Raw genomic sequence first — 25,066 nt, forward strand, 5'->3', positions numbered from 1 at the left:
AAAAGCCACGTATAATCTTCCATTCAAACTTCTTTCATGATTCATCATTAGCTCATCGCTCCATTTCTCAAAGCCCTTTCTATTCTCAAGGTAAACCTCCCTGTTAAAAATATTTATGTTACCTCGAAGTTGCTTGCAAAAGAACATTTTCCTATTGTTCTCATCCAAACAAAGATTAGACTGTTTACATTTTCATTTAAATAATTCTGTACTGAAAGACTACCCAGGGCTAATTGACTAGCGCTAACCTGCGAAATGACAACACTGTATGCTTCTTCAATTACGCCTACATACTACATGCTGAAAATGAACTGATGAGGATACTGCTGTTTTGTTTGGGCAATCAATCTTCAGGGTAATTCTTTTAGCCTGATTCTTACATGTAGCCCTCCCTTGCTCTTACAGCCTGGACATAGCAAGAAGAAGATGAAGTGACTTTCTCTAAACACAGTATTGCAGAACAATTAACCCATAATACAAATTTGCAAAAGTTGCCTTTTGTGGTATAGTTTTATGTTTGTACTTTTGAGAACTTTTGAATCAGGTAAGGCAATAGGATTTCATTTGTGTTGAGCCCAGGCAATTTTGGTTGTGACTATTGATTTAAGGAGTTAAAACTATTTACCATCGAGGTGCTGGATAGCCTCGCGTTTACAGAATGTTGCACACCTCATGTACTGAGGCATGTTGTACGGAGTTTGGTTGTTGTTTTTTTTGCATTTATTGATCCATAGTCTCATTTGAGTTTAATCTCATCCTTAAATTATTTGTATTCTGATATTGGAATATATTTTTGTCTATGATAAGTCATTGTTTTTCTCACTCATTAAGTCTGCATTAATGTGAGCTTTTAACAATATTACACTTGTCCAAAACAGCAGGCACACACACTAAAAGCCCAGTTTGTGCAGGTCAGACCACCGACAAACAAACATCTTCTAAAGTGCCATTTAAAGATTAACCGAACTCTCATGAAAATAATAATCCACCAAAATTAGTCTCCACGGTTTCAATCCAGTGAAAGATTTAATCCAAACACATTACATCCATAAAGTTCCACGACTCTGTTGAAAAAACTTCACTACTCTGCTGACCTTTTGATGACAGCCTATAACAGCCAATGAGAGCTTTTGCTGAAAGGAGGCCCCCTGTTCTGGCGTAAAAAATTGCACCCAACTGTGCCAATGAAATGCTCTTAACATGGATAACTGCTTCTATCAATACTTCTTCATGCACACACTTAAGAGATAGATTTTGAGTATGAGTTGTTTTCACTACTGCATTTAAAGTATTAGTAAGGTGATATTTCTACCAAGATAGGCTATGAGCCTTGAATCATTTGGATAAAACTGGCAAATCTTTATAAAATTAGACATTAAACACCCCCATGTAGCTGGAATGGAATGATCCTTGTGATCGACTATGAGACTGGCAGTCAAGTTTATTTCCTGCTGGTGTTGACCAATTATACATCCAACACTGTCTTTTTTGTTTTATTCATCATTAAAAAAAAGGACATTTTTTGTAATGATCAGGATAAATTATTATTCAATCACATCGATCAGATTGCTCGTTGCTGGTCAAGCTACACTGACTTATAATTAGAGAGAAGGAGAGAGAGAGAGAGAAAGCAATGTAATATCCCAGGCTCAGAAGAGCCTCACATGAACCCACACCTGTTTGATATGCAGGACATATTCCATATTGTTTTTACTCAAAGACATTAACAAATTAGATGAATGTAGCTATACTTTTGTTCTGAGCACTTCTCCCAGTATTGAAACAAGGGCTTTTATGATAATACATTCAAAGAAAGCTTTTAAGAATGTGTTAACGCTCACTATTTATTTTTTTCTTTCTTGAAAAGCTGCTTGAAACATTTAGAAAATGCTTTCATGCTGTGTGTGTTAACTCCAGGAAGACGTCTGTGTATACACGAGCTGTGTCTTCGGCTTTTTAGCTTGAGCTCTCAGATCTGATGTTAATATCAGCAGCACAAACGCATGAAAGAGGAGCATGAAACAGTTTCTCATTACTACAGTGCACAAGTCATGCATCACCTCTACATCGCTCCATCACTGACCCATGTTATACAGTATATCGATTCTGCAGCTGTGCATGACTTGCAGTGATGGTTGAACCAGTCAGTGCATGTTATGGAGTAAGTTATGCTGGCAGTTACCAAGGTGGAGGAGAGCTGCCATGCAAAAGAGGGTAAACAAACAGAAATAGCTAGGGGGTGAAAAGTAAGTTTCAGTAGCATCTGAAGACACACACTCCATGTTTTTCAAAGTTACGAGGCTTCTCCTCTGCCCTGCAGACACTGTGGTGTGCCATGTTCCTCTTCAATTCTGTCTTTCAGACAAGCTGAAAGCAAAACATGCAGAATTTTGCCCCCGTGTTTGATTGAAAACGAGTAAAAAACAAAACAAGGATTCAGCATGTGTACTGGCTGAATCCTTGTTTTGGGACGAAAAGAACTTGGCAACAGCACAAAAATGAATGATATCACCCAAAAAAAAATCATGAGCGAGGAGTGTCCGTCGATGCGATAAGGGTCTGCAGGAGAAAGTGGAAATCAAGAGGACATAATAGAGTCCATCCTTCTCTTTGCATTTAAATGTAGGTAATCTCTCTGACTGTGACACTGCGATGAGGTTCACGTCAGTCCAACCTGTTCTGTTTTTTGTGTTTGTTTAATCTTAAATGCACAGACACAGCACATACAGAGACATGCACACAGTGGTGGGGGTGGGGGGGGCAAGGAAAGAGGCAGGAGAATGTGCTGACAGGTTTGGGTGAGATAAGGAAAGAGGAGGGAGGAGTACTGAAAATTGAAGAGACAAAAATAGGACAATGGAAGGTGTACACAAAACTAAGATTCTCTTCTCCTCATAAAAAGAGCTGACTCAAAATCTTTTTTCCAAGCGCTCAATGCTAGGAGAAGAAAAAACTATTTGCATTTCATTTCAATAATATCTTGAAAGCTTTCCCATACTAAGTTATGCCGAGGCACTCATAAATAATTAAATCATTACACTAATGACTTCAAATACTTCAGATAGCATTCATCTTTTCTCTACTTGCTTTACGAATAATTAGAACGGAGCACAAATATTTCTTTTTTATATGTCTTTTTTTCTTTTCATTAAAATAAGAATGCAGGGCAGCTAAAGGGAACTTCAAGAGGAGTAACGCTGAATCTCTAATAACATCAAAACAGACCTGTTAAAACTTCACAAGGTGCTCATTATCATGGGCCGAGAGCCAAACAATATGACTTTGCAACGTGCTTTTCAAATGTCATTTATTCCTGTGCTGTGATGTGAATAGCTAAAGCATGGATCCAATTTCAGACAAAGCACCGCTACTTCCCACGTCAACCCTCTCTCAACCTCTTATGAAACACACACACACACACACACTTCCACACATACACACCTTCTTGCAGATATTGTACAGCAGAGCAGGTGACCTGCTGATTTGCTCCCAAGTGCATACAGAGGGCTGAAATGAGTTGCAGAAACATGTCTATTAATAATCAGAGAACTGTTTCTAGCAAAATCATATTATTTCTTAAACAGTAATTACTCAAAGGAGACGTTCCAGGTCAGTCAATTATCATTAAGGGAAGTTATACGGAAAGCCTTTCATTTGGAGAAACAGGCTGCACATGTAGAAACTATGCACGTTTAAAAACACATGTAAATGTCAAATACAAATGCAATGGCTGAAATGACTGCAACAAAAGCATGCTGCAAAATGCTGAAACACATGCCAGAACCGCATGAATAATGTAATGTTGAAAAAAAAAAAAAAAAACACTTGCAAAGGTAAAATTCTTCAAATCCAGTCATCACAGTGAAAGGGATTCATGTAATGGTGCTCAGTATAAAATGTTATTATTGACGGGAGACACTGGAAGAAGATGTGGGGAATTTATTGATTGATTTATTGATTATTAAATTACATAATAGTAGACGCCACTGAAGATTTACCGAGGGCCGTGAACACACACGTTTTCCACTTAATGCTCATTCAGGCCTGGAACACCTCCATTATGATGGCTGGATTTGAAGAGTTTTTCTTTGCATGTGTGTTTTTTCTCTCTGGAAGCCTTTCGCGGGAAGAACGCTGCAGAGTTACCGTGACAGGGCGGCTCTCCAGTGCTATAAAAAGAGCTTCTGTAAACAGCTTCAAAGACGTAGAGTCTTGAAGCTGTCTCGTGAAATTCTGTCTTTCATATCAGGGACCTTGTGTGATTTTTCCGGACAAGCCTGGCTAGCACACTCAGACTTTCCCTGGCATTACTCCAATATACATTTACCTCATGAGCTGAAACATTGCCCATATTTAAGTATCCAGCATTGTAACACTAAAAGTGAGTCTTAAAATGGGGATCAGCATGATAGGTCAACTTTTATTTATTTGTTTTGGCTTTCTCTCCAAGTTGCAGCATGCTTACAGCATTGCATTTTTTCTCGAATTTTCAAGTTGAATTTACTGCCGACTTCTCCTAATGGAAATTATTTCAGCTGTTGCACTTGTAGGCCACCGTAGCGTTTGACTTACTGGTAGTCGTTTAGGGGAGTCGTTTATGTGTTGGTCAGTGAGTATATCTGAACAGATGGAATGAGCATTTTGCACAGACATCAACCATACAAAAAGGGTAAACCTACTCAGTGTGACAATATCCAAAGATCTGCCTCTCATGCTCCAAACAGTTTGACATTTTAGGCTTTTAGTGACCAGTAAATCATTACAAATATTGGACTGCTGCCAATAAAGATGTGGACGATGAACTCTTCATTTTGTTGAATACTTCTACTTGTGTGGCATAATAGCTGTAGAACTCAAAGAGCCCTAACTACAGGCTAGGTAACTATAAAGACACAGATGATGCTGGAATATGTGAACTTTTCTGCTTTATGCTGCATCATTGTCCAAAGACCATTGCACAGATCATGAAAAACAGCATGGCATGCTGTTACCTTTTAAAATCTTTAAAATTACAATTCTAATTCAATTATAAAGAAATTGTGGTATACAATGTCATTATTCGAAGCCATTAGAGTTGTGTGACAGGAGATGCTGTTGCTAGCTCTATTCCAGAGCCTGAGTTCTTTTGTCAGGTTCAGTTTTCATTGTAGTTGTTGTTTCTACCTAGAGGTGAGATATCCAGAGTGGTCTTCTTTAACAAAACAAACCCATGTGATCTTTTAAACTAGTTAAAAAAAGAAGCTGTTATAAATCAGTTTCACTGGAACTCTTCAGTAGGGCTTTTATCTGTTTAAATAGTTGAAAAAATAGGAACACAAGCATCTTGATGCAGACTTTGTTGCTTCCCCCCCCCCCCCAGCCCCCCCCCCGTCTGACAGTCATCATCTCCAGCTGTGTGGAGCATATGTGAACAGCCAGGCTGGGAGAATATCCGGAGCAGTCCTCCTGTAATTATCTAGATATTTTCCGGTGAAAACGGCCTGTGATTGCATTGTCATGAACTGGTTGCCATGCTAACATTAACATCTTGCTAAAGGCAACACTTTGCTAAAGACCAACCTGTGCTGTCTGGCAACTAGCGTGGCTGAATACACTTATTCAAACATCCCTCAAAATATATATTTTTCATCCTCTTTTTTAACTGATGTGAAATAAATTCAATGTTCTCTGTTGCAGCCTCTAGCTTTCCATATCACCACATTTCCTTTCCTTTCACGTTTCTTTTTCCTTTGCCAAAGCAAGCAGAGGTTTGGATATGGTACTGACTTGCCGCAGGGCACTTACCACACATGCTGACCTCTGCTATCCATGCTCCACAGGCTGCTTTGCCAAGCCCTTGTGACCCCACACAGAGACCCCCCACTCTAGGGGAGGAAAGGGGCTAGCTCTCTGGCTCTCTCGACCTGGCAATGCAAAGCTGGCACAGAAGGACAGGGGAGGGTTGGGGGCCTGGACAGACCTTGGTCCACCATTTTGCCCATCTGCTGTTTCAAAGTCCATGATAGCAGATCAGCATATAAATGTCTGTCCTCAGTGGTATGCATTCACCTGCTTGCAGTTTTAAAATTATGAGCAACAAATCATAGAATGAGGAACTAAAAATGTAGAAAACACACAAACTATGGTAGTTTTGTGAATATGAAACTTTAATTAAACAGTAGATATTGATTATAGAAAGTTTCCTTGGTTGACGCAGCGTAAACAAACCAATATTATTAAATAAATTATATCCTGAACAAAAATAATTGTATACTACTTTGTTATACAGTTGAAGCGTAAGGTCTGACTTACTTAAAGTCTCAGGTCTTCAAGATGATGAAAATGACCTTCTCTTTAAGAAATAAACACCATTAATTTGTTATAAAGCAAGATGTTTCCAGACAAAAGTAAAGAGGATTTATTTTCACATTACTCGTGCAGGTTTGACCTCTCTTTTTTCAAAATCAAGTTACAAAGTGCTTTACAAGGACAATTATAACAAAACAAACATACAATAAAACAGGCAGGAAATACAAATCATAGGCATGAGCAGAAAATAAAATTCAGGATAACATTAAACTAAAATCAGGAAAGGCTTGCCGGTAAAATAATGTCTCATAAAGGGACACAAGATTCACATGTGCTTATTTGTGTTTTATAAATACAACCTCAGAGAATGCCCCTGCAGGTATATTTGAAAACTAAAAGCCTATACATGTTTGTGTTCATTACATAATTCTGAGTTGAACACATCTTGGTCTATTTCTCTGCCTTTTCTATAGATCAGGTCAGGTCAGGTCAGATTAACTGTCTTCCTGCAAGGCCAAGCAAACGTTTTGTCTAGAACTTTGATGTGTACATCCCAAACACAAAATAGGCCCAGCTTTCTGTCAGAATACACAGTAACACGTTCCAATAACTTGGATTAATATATATTGCTAATATCATAATTGTAAACTTTTACCCATTCATTTCAAATTCCTAATGTCATTTCAGTGAATATTTGTTTTCTGTTTTTAAAGGCATATTTTTTTGTATTTCTGCAGTACTGTATGCTAAGCTATGCTAACCACCTTCTCTCTATAGCATGATTCCAAAGAGACAGACCCAAAGTAGTTATGTTCTCCTCATCTAATTTCCTGCAAAAGTACAAGTGATGTTTTAAAATGCCTTTTATCAACCTAAACAACCAGCATGACCTAAGCGATGTCTCTCAGACATCAAGGTGATCGGGGAAACTTGAACTGATGATTATGTTGGACTAAAGTATTAAAAATCATGAACGTTTAAACTTTCTGTACATTGTGTTTTTATCCTTTACCTGTTGATATACTTTCACCTGTATGAATCTGTATACATCGAGTAAACATCTGTTGTTGAATTTCACACTCCCTGAATAGCATTTACATTATAATTAATAGGCCTACATGTATTCTGTATTAACACCCAACAAAAACAAACAATGCTACACCATACTGTACATAACATTTATATCTGCTCTCTGTTTATTTAACATTTAAGTTACGTCTCTGTGTTCATGTCAAAGTGAGTCCCATGCTCTCAGGTCTGTCACAGCACAATAAGAGACTGGGCAAAGGGAAAATAAGACAAAGTAGAATTTGCATTACACGAGTCATACATTAAATATTCATATGGAGAAGCTTTATGGACCCAGAGCATATAGCTGCTTGTAGGGGATTTGTTGAAGGGTGTGTGTGTGTGTGTGTGTGTGTGTGTGTGTGTGTGTGTGTGGGGGGGGGGGGGTTACATGCAATTGCCTTCCTCCCATGTAATGCATTTTCATAAAAATCTATTGTGTCGTCTTATTATCTTCTGGAGGTACATTTGATGCATAAACGAGCATTTAAAACATGAAGTACCGGGGTTCAATTGGCCTTGTCCCATTGGTGATGGTGGAGAATCACTCTGCAATGTACTGTTCAAGATACGCTGCCTCCATTCACTCACACACACACACACACACACACACACATTTACATGCTGGTCACTGAAGTAAAGGCTGACACAGGAATAAAACGCGTCATGTTCGAGAGCATTTAAATGTAACAATGACTCAATGGGCTTTCAAATAGCTGTTAACCTGCTGGCATACCATAAAAGGCTTTTGCAGAGAGTGTCTCTGGTGCCTTTTAAAAGCAGCCAGCAGGAAAATCATGGCACACCATAAAACTCAGAGATACTTGCTGAATCATTAGACTATTTATTAGTTTAATTAATGACTATAAATGAAACCACTGTGAGTATCGGGATCTGCATTAGAGAAGAAGAAGTCTGATCAATTTTAGAAATTGCTTCCTCTAACTTAGGCTTCATTTCTATTATAAGCTTTACAGTATTTATGATAGAGACAGCACAACAGTGTTTAACATAAACAACCATTAGGAGCCAGACATTTGATTTGCTGTACAATGTTATTTTTGTATTGTAAAACCCACAAACCTAAATGAAATGAGTAACAGCTATTTTACTATCAAATTCAGGAGAAATTACTGTGAAAAATTGCTTTGGTATAATTGTCACCTTTCACAATTCGAGAGGTAAGCGTTGCAGTATTTTTCTTAAAAATCAACAACTTTAATACCTCCAATACTTCTCCATATAATAATTATCTTAGCTCCACAGACACCAATAACTTTTTTTCTGTGCCCGTGTGCAAGTGTTCAATGTGTGTGTAAATGTGTGTATGTGTGCGTAATACCTCGCCCTTCAGTAGCAGGTGTGTTTTAGCAAGCTAATCAAACTGTGTCCACCTGTTTTTAATTCGAGCGAGACATATCTGAAAGGCCTGTGGGCAGCTGGTAAAGGCCGAGGATTACAATCAGCAACTGTAGAACACATGGCTACGCCACGGCGGACGCACACCGACTCATACCCACAGATGTGCACAAGTAGACACACGAGCAGTATAATTGTTTTTGCATTACGCTGCAATCCAGCAGGTTCACAGGGGCTGTAATAAGCTGAGCTGTTGCTTTAGGAATGCTAATCACTATTTATTTTTGAATAACTGACTTTTCTTCCGAGTATTTTGATCCAAAATATGCATCGAATTAGGAGGCCTGAATATAAAAAGGCAAATCATGATCAAACTTCTTCATTATCACAACAGCAAAAGTTTTTCAGTTTGCTTGAAGCAGAAATGCATTTGGCAGTGGCATTAAAAATACATTTGCTGAATTGTTATTCATTCGGCAATGCTCATCACGACCTTGTCATTCAGGGTGTGTGCTGTCAGATGTACTGAGGTTCCATTCATCGTAATTACGTTGAACAGTCTGTGCATTTGGAATCTGCCATGTTCATTTTTTAAATGAAGGCAGCCTCTGATAGTTGACATTGAAGAGCTCTAAAATTAGAAATCAGTTAAGAAATGTCTTTCATTCAAGCCATTAGAGATGCATTTCCTGCTGATATTTAATTTTTTTCATATTTCAAAAGCTCACTTTGCTGCATTTGCAGTATTTGATGTATTTTTTATAATGATATACATGGGTTTGATTGTTTGGACAGGCTTGCCCATCATGTAATTCAGTGTTGCTGCTCTGCCAAGCCATCTCTTTCTGTCTACGGTATTGATTCATTCATTTCTTTTGCACTTGTTCCTCCATTCTTCCTGCCCTCCTTCTTGGCCAACCCATTCTTATTATTTTAATGATGACAGACTTATGCATTGCCCTGGCGCATGTAGAGTAATTATGGGGAAATGAACCTGCGGGATGCATGGGCCATTGACCAGCATATTGACTTTGACTGCCACCACAAGCAATTAAACTTAAGATGCTCTGCGTCCATAGAAGCCCCCACCTTTCTTTATTACCAACCTCCTCCACACACAGTCACACAAACACACCGAAACTAGATGCAAGGTCGCCAGGGAACAGTTAGTCAGCATGTTTTCTTTCCAGGGTTCTAAACAAAAAAGATTTTGCTTTCTAAGAATAAAAAAGCAACATCAATCGCATGCAGAAGTTTGAGTCGTCCTGTCTCTTTTCTCTCAACGCCTCAAGTGAATGCACAAAATTCCTTTTCCATGCATGACACAGCATCAAGGCTGACATGATCCTGCCATCACCCTTCCCTGTGTGGAAGTCTTATTCTAAGAACTTTAAAGCTGTTTTAACATGCCGTTATCAAATACTTCTGCCATTTGGCCGGAAGCGCGACCCTGCAACATGGACATAATCCATCTGTCGAGCAATCTGAGTCACACACTGCTCATCCTTTGAGATGGGGATGAGTCTGAAACCATGGTTGTTGTCTTGAATTAGTCTTAGGAGCTGAGTTGTTTAGAAGTGAGTCAACCTTAAACTGGAGGCACTGAATGTTGAAAATGGTGGTAAAAAAGGGGCAAACAACAAAGTGGAAGAGCTCAACAGTGGACACCAGCGATGAAGGGAAAATCAGACTTAAGAAGGAGGCCTTTCAAGTTTGTTGAGCGGTGGAAGGAACACTTTGACGAACTCCTGAACCCAAACAACGATTTTGGAGGCAGAGTCTGATGACCCAAGGGAGGCCTCACCAAATCCTTGGCAGAGGTTGCTGAGGTGGTCAAAAGTCTCCTCAGTGGCAGAGTAACAGGTGTAGATGAGATTTGCCCTGAGATGCTTAAGACATTGGGGGGCTGTCGTGGCTGACATGCCTTTTCAGTGACTTTGCTTTGCTTTCTGCAGATGGTGTTGTCTTTTGTCAGGCTGCGACCTCTGGCAGGCAAGAGAAGTGTGCATCTGAGTGCGAAGCGGTTGAGATTAGGGTCAGCACCTCCAAGTCCGAGGTCACGGTTCTCTGGTAATAAAACGATGGATTGCTCCTTCTCGGATGGAGAGTGAGTCCCTGACTAAAGAGAAGGAGTTCTAGGGGGTCTTAGAATGGAGTCTGAGATGTAGAGACAGATTGGTGCAGCCTCAGAAGTATTGAGGGCATTGTGCCGGACCATCATGGGGAAGAGGGAGCTAAGTCCAAAGACAAAGCTTTCAGTTTACCTGTCGTTATATGTTCCAACCCAATGACCTTTTGGTAGTGACCAAAAGAGTTAGATACCGGATACAAGCAGTTGAAATTAGTTTTCTCTCAAGGGTGGCTGGGCTCAGCCTGAGAGAAAGTGTGAGGAGCTCAGACATCGGAGGGAGCTCAGAGGAGAGCCACTTCTGCAGATTATGTTCTTCTGTTGTCTTCTTCAGACTTGTACTTCCAGCGGTCATCGGGGTAGTTTGCAGACAAGTCCAAAGTGGTCAGGATGATTGTTAGCACCTCCAAGTCCAATGCCATGGTTCTCTGCCAGGAAAACTATGGATTGCTCCCTCTGGATTGTGAATGAGTCCCTGCCTGAAGTATAGTTCAAGTATCAAGGGGTTTTAAAATATAGTGTGAGACGTACAGACAGATTGGTGCAGCATTAGCAGTATTCACAGGGTTGTGCTGAACTTGGGGAAGAGGGAGCTAAGTCCAAAGGCAAAGCTTTCAATTTTCAACCCTCACCTACAGTATGGTTGTGAACTTTGGGTAGCGACCAAAATAATGAGATCACAGATACAAGTAGATGAAATGAGTTTTCCTCCAAAGCGTGGCTGGGCTCAGCCTGAGAGATAGGATGAGGAGCTCAGACATCGAAAAGGAGATCTGAGAAGTGCTGCTGCTCCCTCACATCGAAAGGAGCCAGTTGAGGTGGTTTGTGCATCTGATTGGGATGCCTCCTGGTCACCTGCCTTTGGAGGTCTTCTGTTTAGACCTCACTCTACTCACTGGAGGGATTATATGTCCCTTCTGGCCTAGAAACTACTTGGGATCCCCCAGGAGGAGCTAGAAAAAGTTGCTTGGGAGGGGGGCGTCTGGTTCAACTGGCTTAGCCTGCTGCTACCATGACCCAACCCTGGATAAGCAGAAGAAAATGGATGGTCGATGGATGGATTGAGATTCAACGGATTCACTTAACCATTTGCACAATTTATCTATATTAACTGATTTTCCGTGTTTTTTTTAATTGTGTTCTCCTTTTTTTATAGAATACTTATCTGTAATGCATGGTAGGAAAAGGTGTTCATAACAACTGTAAGTAGTTAAATTAACTAAGTATTTTGTTGCATAATACATCTTATACATGAATTGCTTAAGATGCTTCAGACTCAGGGTATTAGGTGTGTTGGCTTGGGGTAATGGCTTACTGAGACACTTGGAAATGTGTAAAGATATTGTTCATGTTTGAAGGGAATATCTGAGCTGTGCATAGTAATTTATTTGAAATGTGCTTGGAGTACTGTTTGACAAGAACCTTCCTGAAAAAGCAGGCGAATGTCATTATGTGCCACATTCCCATTCTTATCATACTTACTTCATTTCCAATTATCTTCTGTTTTGGCTCTCAAGAATTGTGCCATAGAGCTTCATTTAATTTACCGAATGGAAGCAACATTTCCTGTGGTTTAGTGGACAATCATGCCATTCTTTCATGTCTTTGGTAAAAAAATAAAAAGGCTATTCCCCCTGCTGGGTTTGCATAAAAGATGTAAAATGCATGAAAATCTGGACTGTCGCGTCATTTTTGTGTTCGCAATTATCAGATATGACAGCTGACAGGGAGCTTTAGAAATCTGAAAGCTCAAAATCAAAGCCCCCTGTTCCGCTCTCTCTGTTTCATCCATCCAACTGGGCATCAAAACATAATGTTTATTTAATACCTACACATTATGTGTTGTCAAGATGTTTGTGTGTGTTTGTGTATGGGTCTGTATGTACAAGTGGCGACATGTTTTCGCATTGGTACATGTGTTTCTGATAAAAAATAGCATCTCAGTGGAACAATATGTGTGCAGGGTTGCATATTTTTTCCAAGTACGCCCTCCAGCCATTTCTATCCCTCTCCCCTTCTGAGAGGGTTTCAGAGCAGTGGATTAGTGTTGGGTTGACTGTCAAACAAACAGGCGCTCTGCTAGACCGGCGTTGTGGCTGTAACAGACCTCCTCTGTGCCGTGGGGACTGTGAGCACATATTGACTAAATACCTGTAGGCTGAGATTTTAAATGGCTTCTGACACTGTGGGAGAGGATTTTAGGCTTTTGCAGCACCCGCATGTGAGCTGCGGTGCAGGGTCTGCCAATCAAAAAATTATTTATGGCAGTGATTACTTTCAAGTTTTTGTGTCCCTATTTTGAAGCATTTCAGTCACTAAAAATGGTTATGGCAAAGAGTTAATAAATGTTTACATCTCTAATGTAAAACAAATGTAATTTAAAGACAAAGAACTTCAACAGTAAATAATAATATATTTTATTTATAAAGGGCTTTTACTCAAAAAAAACGTTACATTAAAAAAGATATAGATCATAACAACATAGAGTTAAAATTCTGAAATTCTTAACCCAAAGGATATTTTCCTCATCAGAGGATCCAAAGTTCCAGAACTTCAGACAGATTCTGAGAAAGCTTTCTCACTTAACAACAATACCAGTGAGGAGCACAAACCTCTGACTTTCTAATTCTAATGGGTGTGTTAGCTTTCACTTTATCAGAGTAATTCTAGTTTGGCCTTCTCCTATTGTGTGGAATAATTGTCTTTGATACATCTTTAAGGCAGCCCATTTATATTGATATGTTTTCTCTGGGCTTTTTGTTGTGTTCTGGTTTACCTGGTCTTGATTGAACTCTCTTCTTCCCCATTCCCCTTTGAGTTGAACATTTTCTTCTCAGTTTTTGTATGGCAGGAGGCGTGGCTGGCTCGCTCTCTCCTCTGAAGCTGCAGCACAGGAACACCTATTCTCAATCACCAATGATCACCCGTTCCATAAAGGCCTGGTCAAGACTCCACCACTCTGCCAAATAATTTAGTCTTGCTTGGCTGTGCTTTTTACTAGTTCCATAGATTTCTAGTGCTTTTTTTCCAGCATGTTTTTTGATGTTCAGTTTTGCAGTTACTTGCAGTGTGGTGTGCCTAGCTGCCACTCTGGACTTCCTTCCTATAATTTTTCCCTTTTTGCCTTTTTGTTGTCATTCATATTTTTGCCTGCTTTTTTATTAAATACATAAAACTGCTTTTTTTTTGTCTGTCTCCTGCTCCAGTAGTCAAAACTGACAGAGCCATCACACCCGAAAGTATGGATTCTTAGTAACAACATGCACTTTATGAGAATGACCAAGCCAAAGACAGCTTAAATTAGTTGGATTTGCTTTCTGATAAAGGCACTTGGAAATCATTTTTCACATTAGTTAATTAATAATAATATTAATATTAAAAATAATTCATTTTATGTGTAAAACACTTTACATTTGAAGCAAATCTCAAAGTGCTAGAGTTGAAAAAAGAAGCACAAAAACTATTTAGTGGGTCAGGAAAGGCATTCCACAGGTGTGGGGCAACAGAGTGGAAGGACTGATCTCCTATTGTGCAAAGCTTAGTCCTGGGGGTGTGGAGACAAGCGGCATAAGCATGAGTTTCTTGTGGCAGTTTGTGATGTTCCTTTGAGGATAATACAGTTTTTTTTTTTACTCAATCTTGAGTGAGATGGCAAGCCAGTGAAGTGAATGTAGGCAGGGTGAGTGTTATGTGTTCATTCTGGACTCTCACCAGGATCCTAGCAGGGTTTTTTTTGGATTTACTGGACCTTCAAGTTATAGGGAAGTTTTTCCGATGAGAACAGTTTCAAATCAATGTAGCTGTCGTTGTTAGCTGAGCTCATGAATACCTAAATTCTCGCTGTGTTGTTGCTATCATTAATAATAAATAGAATGTTACAGCATGCTGTTATTGCGGAGAAGTACCCAACGTTGAAAAAATATCGCCATTATTGCCATATTGAATTTTTGGGGTCTTCTCGCTGGTTCCAGCCTCCAAAAGCCAGCTATTCCATATGGCTAATATTATATCTATTTCTAGGACTGAGGTAGCATGTCAGAGAATAATCACATTTGAAGAGTAATTAAAGTTGAGTCCTGGGCTAAAAGCACTTATAATTGATTACCCTGGATTTTCTCTGAAATAGGTTAAATACTCCCCTAAAATGAGTTCCATTAGTCTTCCGCTCACTATTTATATTCTCTCGCTCCTCTCTTATTACCCAGCCAAAATGGCTGTGATTAAATTGCCCCATGCTGTACCTCCCTTAGACTGTGCATCTCTCTCCTCTCCTTTTAGCTCATATCCCCTCACGCTCTCGCTCTCTCCCTCCTCTGCTTGATGTAGCCCATTGATCAGATACCGAGAGTCATAGAGTCTCCCTCTTTCATGTATTACTCTGATGATAATACAGTTGCTGTAATGTGTTGGCTGGCTGAGTCCATGTCTGCAGCACAAGTTACCGCATCATGTACTGATGACTATGAACGAGGACCTTCACTGCTTTGTGCTCACTGTGGTAAGTCCTGATCTGCTTATTGACTCTTTTCCCGACAGGCCCACTTCTTTTCTTGCTTTTATGTAAGAAATGACTCATGATTTGTCGAACCAACTCTGGTACACACTGGTCCTAACTTTAAAGCAAGTCCAACAATCCAATAAAAGCCAATACTTAAATATCAACCGACCCTATAGGCATCCATTTCCAATTTGCCATTGGCAGCCCTTTTTGGAGGAATTTATTTCTATCGTTCTACTCGTACCTGGCACTGTTACCAGCATAAAATTCCCATTCATCATAATAACCAGTGTTGAGTGTCCATTTATCAAGCCCTGAATGCCAGTACTTTACTGTTGCAAGTTGAGCCAGGGGGATTTACCTTCTAATGACCGTTAGAAAACCTTGCAGTTATGAGACAAATTAGACGACAAAGGAGGGGATAACAAGATCGCCGGTAAACAAAAAATCCACCTCCAACTCCCCTGTGGGAATTTCAGAAAGCCTTGAACAGTATTCCTAACAAGCAAGGCGCTGCTTTTCTGCACTTGATTGCCATACATTCATATCAGACAATCTCTCCAAAGAGAAAAGGTTCACAAATCAGCACGTTTGAAATTCTCTGAATCAATTTATTCTATCTAAAATTGCCTTTTATTCTTCTCCAACAAGCATTCATAGATCCTTGGTAGATTTTCTTCTTCTGTTCATCTTCTGTATTCCTTCTATCATTTCATCACCACCAATGCAGTATCTGTCTTTCTTTCTTTCTTTCTCTTTTCAGACCTTGTGATGGGAGTAATATATTAATGCCATGAGCCCCTGGTGAGGCACATCCACCAGAAGACTAATCTGTAACGCAAGGCTGTTTGAGCTTTATGCAAGCCAACATGATTTTGCCCAAAATATGATTAATACAATCTCTGTATCCCACAAGGTACCTTTGATGAATTAACAAATCGGGTGTGAATGTCTCCCGTTTAATCACCCTGAGAGATGAAATGCTGGACTAGTGAGGCAGGCTGGTTGAGTGTATCCACACTAATCTTTTTCCATCCATAACCCGGCTTAGATGAAGAGGAAGCGATGACTCAACACTTACTTCCGCTTGATGGAAATCCAAACAGTGAAGGTCTAGAGAAAATCATAATGAACTGCAAAATGTTCAAACGTCTGTCCTGAACGTGGTAATCTGTTTTCTGCCAAGCTCAAGAACTGTGTTACTGTCAGTCTGTACTTTTACACATACAGGAGAGTTGGTTATGCGGTACATGAAAGGAAACATTTATTATCACAAGATTTGCATTGGTTCAGAGCTTGTTTTATTGGGACTTGAGATGGAAAAGGGAAACAGGAATTTAATGCTATTTGTGGTGGATATTTTTTTTAGTTATAGATACATTAGACGTTTAATTGACCAAAGTAATGGGAAAAAAAGGGAATAGGAGATGCTGAAGAAATTGAGTTCAAACTATATAGTAATAAGGGTGGATAGATGGGATGCAAGTGGAAGTATTGAAAGAGCCTAGCTCGAGAACAAAAATTAAAAGTGCATGAAATACTAATTTAGTTTTAAGTCGAGGGTCAACAAGAATTTGAAGAGTAAGATCCCAAACTATACAGTATGGTGGAAATACTGAAAAAGAGGTGATAAAAGTAACGCAAGAGGAAGTACATTAGAAAATGAAAAGAGGAGTTGGAAACGAACAAGTAGTAGAAGGAAAAAGAAACAGACTAAAGTTCTTGGAATAGTTTGAAGGTAGGGACTTTGAAGAGATGATGGAAGCAGAACGTATTAGAAAGTGATCATGAGGAAAATGAAATGAAGACAAGTACCAAGTAAGAGCAGAAAAGACAAAATGGTGAAACCGAAGTGAAGGGAGAAGAGAAGGAAAACAGAAGGTGGAAGTGGGAGATGAACAAGATGTGCTGGAAGAATGTCCTTTAACCAATCACACAGTGGCTAGTGGGTAGAGTCGGCCATCTCTTAACCAGAAGGTCGGGGAACGATCCCCAGCTCCTGCAGCTTTATGTTAACATGTCCTTGGGCAAATTGCTCCTTCCGCTAAATCAGCAGTGTGTGAATGAGTATGAATAAGGATTAGTTAATACTATTTAACATTGCAGTCTCCATCAGTATTGATTCTAAATAATTGATTGATGCTAATGATTATATGGGCAGCGTCACTTTCAAGAACTCTAAAAAAAAGTGTAATTCAGTCTAACCTCACATGGCACTATAAAAGTTTTTCAAGTAAGCTGCCGTGACATTCCCCAAATGTGTGTGAGCAAGTGAAAAATGTAATTTATTTGGAGAAGAGAGTAAGTATCCAAGTTCATCCTCCCTTTTACTCGCAGCTCCTCTCTAACAAGCTCCATGCAACTAAAGGTTATGTGTCTACAATAGCTGGAGCCCCCTGAGTTAGCATGGGGAAAGACATCCCAATTAGTTTGTGTGTGTGTGTGTGTGTGTGTGTGTGTGTGTGTGTGAGAGTGTGTGTCCTAGTATTGTGTGTTCAGAGGGGGACAGACCTCCCTCCCAGGATCTAAGCTGTGTTGAAGTAGCAGGAAACTTGTTGACTCCTTCTGTAGCTTTAACAAATCATCCTCTGCCGTTTCTCTGGATGGTGTAATGTTATCACTCTTTTTCTTTGTATTCCTTGAAAATAACTTTACAAAGACTAACGGCGCGGTCACACTGGCAGTCTGTACCGTGCCGTACTCAAGCCTGATTGCCAGTGTGACCACGCCCTAAGATACAATCTAAAAGAACACAAGGCAGCAGAGAGACTTGTGGTACACGAAACATGCTCAGGACTCAAATGTTTGGCTTTGAAAATCCACCATTTTTATTCATAGTCATTAGATGTTGCAGGCTAGCTAAACTAGTGTAGCTAGAAGAAGTGCAAACCCAAGCGAAAACCGATGGTACTAAAAGATCAACACAGCTGAACAGAAAGTGCACGTTGTTGTCCTTAGAACAAACAGGAAGACAGTTTAAACCTTTTTTCTTTTTGGGAAACCCCCCAAAACAGGCTCCGTCTTATTTACTGGTGCGATATTCTGGATTTCACGGTAGAATCAAGGACACTGCACATTGCTGGTTTTATTCAATCTTTAAGAGGGAACTTTTGTAGTCACACTGGGTAATCACTTATCTTCAACCGCCACTATTGCCTGTGGTGTACCACAAGGTTCAGTTTGATTTTATTCTTTATTAAATGCTGCCCCTCTCCAAAATATTACAGCACTAAAATGTCTCCTGATTGTACGGTGATAACTTTAGCAGCTGAAATTGTTAAGAATGAACCTAAAACACGCATTTTTCTTTGTTAAGATACTGTCTAAAACTTTGGGCTAAAATACTGCAGAGATCAAACTCAATTTCCCTGTTTCTGCTTGCTTCAGGAAAGGTAACCTAGTCACGACCAAATCATCTAAATGGAACGGCTCTCAAAGTGAGTATATCTGTAATTTATTCAGTAGCCTCTCTCATGTCTCATATACTCTTGTATATGTTCTTGCACATTTGTTACATTTTACACCAATTATTTTAGTGTGTGTTTGTCACTGCATGATAAATTAGGGCCCTATTCTGTGGAAATACAATTTTCTATTACTGGCTTTCAAAGCAGATTAATATTAATAATGTATCCATACAGAGCTGCTTTAACTATGAATATATTCAATCTGTTTCTGTATAGAATAGTATCTCTGCTTGAGTGTATTGGGATCTTTCTTTCCTTTTCTTAGATGTCTGTGGTTGGAATTAAAGGAGTCTGTGCGCTGTTGGCTGCTCGCGGTAGATACTTCTCCTAATGCTTGGCTATCTCTCCACACACTATGGGTATTTTTAGTGGCCCTTATCTCTTTATGAAACATGAGGCGCACTGCAGAGGCTTACGTTACACACCTTGGATGCTTTGGCTTAGGATAATGCAGGCATGTGGAGTGTGTGTGTGTGTGTGTGTGTGAGTGAGTGGAGGGGTTTGGTGAACTAAGAAGAAAGAAATAGAATTATTTCCTCCCTTTTCCGGAGAGATTTTGGCTGAGTCAAATCCAGAGTTTTTTTGTTTTTTTCCCCCATCAAACTGTTTCAACTGGCTGTGAAAGAGGGGTGAAGTGTGAATGGGCACTGTGGCAGTGGAAATGGTGAGGAAGAGGAGAGCAGTTGAAAGGGAAGGAAAGGTGGACAGATGGACAGGGAGGTTGGATCTTTGCAAAAGAAAAGCATCCAGGGCAGACTCAACTGACACCTGTGGTGTTCCAAACTGGAGCTCAGCGCTTTATTCATCAAGGCAAAGTTTTTTCAAACTTTAACAGCTTAAGATCAAATTTAAACTTGCTGCACAAACTGTTACTGTACTAAAAATTATATAGAGTATACAGTATGCATATTCCGGTTGTTACTGCTGTTTTATTCCACACTAAATGGAAAATGTGCCTGCCTTGGCTACATGCAAAACTAAGGCTGTGAAGATAGTGTACTGAAAGTTTCTATGATTCAGATGCTTGTAAAATGCCTTGCAGTTTAAGGCTGATATATCCGAAAGCAGCATAAAGAACGCAAGCTTATTATTTATAAATACTCATATCTGAGAACCAAAAATCCTGTGGAGCCTTTCAGAATAAAAGATTCCCTCAATAACCCCATCCCATAATCAGCGTGCGTCGCCTGACCTCGTGTCTCTTGCACAGTGTGGGCTGATATCTGAACTGACTTTCTTTACCCAAGATTTTAGAAGATTGATCCGTCTAATTACAGTCTGTTGTGAGTCAAGCTACTATCTTTGAGGAATTCTGATCTGTTTTAAAATACTTTCACAGTCTGCCCTCCAAAGAGTGACCAACAACCTTCTTTAAGCAGCAGATGTGCATGCTGCATTTTGATTATGTTAGATGCCACAGCAGTAGGATTTGTTAGAATGGACTGATGGAGAAGCAGCGGTTGTTGCTGTGAAAGCTTTTCTTTTTTCCTCTCTCATTTAAAAAAAAAAAATAGTTATTTGACAGAAAGCCTCACACAACTATACATATTAAAATATTGCTGCATAACAAAAAAGCTGGAGTACAAAGACTTGTGACCGGGAAAGAACATTTTCCATCTCACTCTTAATGTAATGTTTTATGGATGTGTTGAATGTATTAAGCTGACATTTATTGCAGGTATTAAATTAAGTCAATGTCATTGGAAGGTCAGACTAAAATATGATGTATATGTCTCTAAATTTTAAAGGAAAGTAACTTTTCAAATAGAAGAAATTCTAATGAATGAGGTGACTTTTCCTCTCACACTAAGTTTGAAATTAGCAAATGATAACATGCTAACATCCTTAGCCAAGACAGTGAAAGTATGTTAGTATTAGCATAGCATAGGGCCACTAGCATGGTTATTTACACAGCAGATTTCAGCCATTTTTCTTCAGTAGACTGGACTTTGTGTCACTGTCAGTTGGGAGTTTTTGTCCTGTGCAAGGCTGGAGAAAGAATATGAGGTGATGTTAGCGTGGGAGCAGGCAGCATCAAACATGTCGCCTGTCATCACTGAAATGGATACACAATGCCAAAAGCTGTACAATAATGTCAGAACACTGCAGGAATAGAAGGTTGTCCTCTCCCAGTCCACTGCGCTATCAATTGTCTTAGCTTGACTGCATATCAGCAAATACAAAGGTTTTATGTGAGGTGTGGGAGCGCTACCATGCATCCTTATGCATGTTTCAAACAAAGAAATGGGAACCCACTTACTTAAACCCCATCAGGAAAATGTACCCTCTAATTATAGACTACTGCAACAATGATATTATACCTTTTTTTTGTTTGTCAATTGCACATTTGCTCTTTGCTGCATTAAAATAATAAGCTAAGTTTTCTTCTTGGACTATGTTGGCAACTGGTTTCTCAATGACAACTGCATTGGTACAAAAATAGTAATAACGTGTACTGTGCAATGCTGTGCACAGATTTGTGCAGATTGTAAGAAAAGGCCATTAGTCTCTTTTTAGATTAGCAAGTGGAGCTACTGTTTTATTAGCATACTTTCGAAAACTGTATGTCTTAAGGAACCTACCCAACACACAACACAAACAGCAAAGTGTTTTTATTCTTTTGATCTATTATAGAACCAGCAAAACAGATACTGAATAATTTGCCTTTTAATGGTCTAGCATAATTAGTATCATGATCAGATTAAATTTAACTCTCAAAATTATACATTTTAGTTAACAATATTAAGTGAAATAGATCATTTCAGAGGTCAAGAGATGCTAGGATACTTCCTTCGCATCATTACAGTCTTTTATGCTACAGTTTTGCAGTTGAAAATCAGTGGCCTGGTGGCGGTGCCATGACACCTGTCACTTATTTACACCACAGACGTGACTGGAGGAGGATGCTACATCTCTTGGGCTATAAAAAAAAAGAAGCCCAGATATATTTCGTTTTTTCTTGTAACTATTCAGTTCGGTTGCTACTCAAGGATGAGGCTTATCTAACACAAAAAAACTGGGACCACTGCCTCTTTCTTCCAGCAGTAGCACAATTTATTTTTCATCAACCTGAAGAAAGGAACAACACTTCTGGCCAAATTTTCCACTACTAGTGGGGCTTATTTTTACGGTTTCATCTCAGATGTGATCTGCCCACCCTTATTCGGCATGCACATCTACGCTGCAGGAAGCCAAATGAGGCAGTGAGCAGGGCTCCCTGCTGTCTCCTTTTGGCAGTGCCGTTGATGCAGCTGAGCTGAAGAGGACCCTGGGGCAGACCAGGACACACTGGAGAGAGAACATCTTTCAGCTGACCTGGAAGAGCTTGGCTGTCCCCCAGGAGGAAGCCACTGTGCAGAAGGAAAGGATGTGTGTGTTTCTCAGCTTACCCTGTTAGCATTGCAGCTCATTGCTAAATAAGCAGGTAGAAAAGGGATTGGTTGCAGGATGAATTACTCTCTGTAGTTGCAAAATCCCACAAAATCTCTCCTATATGATCTTTTAAGAGAGATTTTATCAGTTTCTAGTGATGATTTCCATTCACATGTTGAATGAGATGTACAATAAACTGAATCTAAAAAGATGTAATCTGAATTTTTGCATTTATGCGCTTAAACAAATACAACTAAAATAACAAAAGTTGTGCATGAAGGTCTTTTCTTTACCCTCAAAACACCTATTTGAGAAAAGAGAATTCTCAACAAAAGAGCCAAAAGCTTATTTCCAAAGCTTCTAACCAAATCTCATGGAGATAAAACAACTAAAAGATTAGGGCTAGTCACATTTATCAAACTGAAGCAACTTAAAAAGTTGGAACCACCTCAATAAGAATAACTTGATTTAAAGTAGTAGCTGCAGTGAACGGTTTTTGGGTCTGTGTTTTGTTAGCACATGCATGAAGAGGCAACAAATTCAATTCACACTCTTGCCAATCACTTCAACCAGAGTGTTGAAAAACCCTTACAGGCAGCTGCAGAAAGAGGCCGTGATGGAAAAGATGAAGCTTCATGCAATGAAAAACTCAAGATTTCCTTTCAAGGACTTATTTTTCATGACAAGAAATTAATTTGACATGGTAATATATTGATTTTGGTTGAACCACTCAATGTATAAATACAGTAAATCCTGTTACATTACAAGAAGAATGACGGTAAGAACCTTATCTTATCTGAATAATAATCTGATGTCAATACATATTTGTTTAATGCCCAGTTTGTTTTTAATTTAAACTTTATTTAAGCAGGTAATTAACCCATTGAGATCAAGATCTCTTTCACAAGGGTGACCTGGCAAAGCGGGCAACAGCACACGTCATAATAAATATTACATGATTAAGAAACGGTTTACGAACAATAAGTTAAGAGAAAAAAACAATTTGCAATTTGGTTCACAGATTAAGTGCAGAGTCATGATCACAGATCACAATTCAGAAACATGGGCACTGTCCAATTGTCTTGCATTGTTTGGCTTTTAAAGACAAAAAACTGCATTGCAGTTACCATTGGAGCTATGCCACTTTATTTCCACCTCTTGCCTTATAATAAAGTGAAGCTTAATTTTAGAAATGAAAGCCCCTCTGAGGGATGAGCTCTCGGCAGGTGGATGGATGGACAGGTCAACACATGATGTGCCATTTAACCATTTCAGATAAGTATTTCCCTTCTCATTCAAAAAAGTTTTTCTTCTCCAAAATACAATGTTTTCATTATAACCAACACGATTTGTGTCTGAAATTAAATAAATGAATAAATAAATAAAAAGCTGTTTTGTTTGGAATAAATTGAAACACATTGTCCCTTTGCCGATAACGGTGTCAGCTCAAAGAACATTCATATTTTGTCATGCAAGGAATTGACAAATGACTTGTTTTCTTCTTCACCTTGTAGTTCTTTGAAGGTGCGCGCATGTTCTTAGTTGTTTCTTCAAGGGCAGCAGATATTCGAAGGTAGATTTTGTACAGTATAGTTAATGTTTTTATAAAGTAAATAACTGTACAAAGGGCACTTTTTTGGAAAAAAATATACACTTTTCTTAAAATAAATTACCCTTGTGTTTATCATTAGTGATGTTATGTTCTTCCTGCCCCATACCGCACTTTGACTTCATTATTTAAAGCCACTATAAGGTTGACTGTTAATCAGGGTTTTGAGTCCACATTCCCCTTTCAAGTGGAGGGCAAAGAGTCCCGTAGTAGGAGCAGCTTAACTGCTCCTCAAAGACCTGGATGTTTGGGCTAGGAGGCAGGAGATCAATGGTGTAAAATAGGAGAGAATTAACAATGGTTTCAGAGCGAGGGGAGGACAGGCTGCTTTGACCTGTTGTGTGATTAGACGAAAAAGCATCACCCTGTCGCCCTGATTATCGCTCCACTGGAGAGTGATAAGGCCAAACAAGAATGGGCTGTGATAAAGTAAATGTGTCTCAAGAATCCAAGAAAAGCTACGGTTATTATTAGTACTTTTTAAAATTATGTGAGACACCAATCTATTGCTTAAAGGAAAGCCTTAGACAAGGTGTTTTTTTTTTTTTTTTTTGTAACCAATTAAATAAGTTAGTTGTAATAACTTTCTTTCTTTTATGATCAATTAACAGCTGAACTTCCTATGCAAGCTCTTCTTTCTGCTCTGTCTGCTTCTGACTTGCTTTCTTCTCTTTTTTCCCCCTCCAACTCCTTCATTAGATTAACATTGATATTCATTAACACCTGATCTACCCTGCGCGCCTGTGCATCAGGTCTGGCACTGTGCCTTCATAGGAAATCAATGGTATTTTCATTCATCCAGATGGGGGGGCCTAGGTCTCTTTGCTTCCACATGCAGTGCCAGCAGTAGTGATTAACAGGCCAGTAAAGGAGAGTATACAGTGATTCTTAAGTAAAAACTTTGACTGTGGGATTTAGGACTCCTCAAACATCCATGCTGTGATGAGTGAACATACCTAAAATTAATACAGAAGGGTTTTAATCTAAGGATTGGTGAAGGGGGAAAGAAGAAGGGATGACATGAGAGGGAGACAGATCATCATCTCTCATCTCTCCTCTCTTACATTATGGATCAGGGAGTGAAGGATGGTGACAAGTTGGCCAATTTCCCCAAACTCCCAGTGGATGCCCTTGAAAGTGACAAATTGCCAGGTTAATTGTGTTGGGGTCATGGCCATTCAGAGGGAATGAGCCACTTTATTTGGTGCAAAAATCCATAAAGGGACTTCGTTCCCAATCTACACTGTCTCCGTGTGGATCCTGTGAGATATGGCCCC

At 39.3% G+C, this 25,066-nt stretch overlaps 1 long non-coding RNA gene across 1 annotated transcript in view; it reads left to right on the forward strand.

The window, feature by feature from the left end:
- The window catches only part of LOC132990713 (uncharacterized), a 45,933-nt gene extending 26,418 nt beyond the window's left edge, over nt 1-19,515 (forward strand). Inside the window, exons 2-3 of the long non-coding RNA XR_009676091.1 lie at nt 18,729-18,778; nt 19,074-19,515. This is a non-coding gene — a long non-coding RNA (uncharacterized LOC132990713). The remainder of the gene's footprint in view (nt 1-18,728; nt 18,779-19,073) is intronic.
- Nucleotides 19,516-25,066: the final 5,551 nt, after the last annotated feature.

The sequence above is a fragment of the Labrus mixtus genome, chromosome 16 (assembly GCF_963584025.1).
Source record: "Labrus mixtus chromosome 16, fLabMix1.1, whole genome shotgun sequence".
In the NCBI taxonomy this organism is placed as follows: Eukaryota; Metazoa; Chordata; class Actinopteri; order Labriformes; family Labridae; genus Labrus; species Labrus mixtus.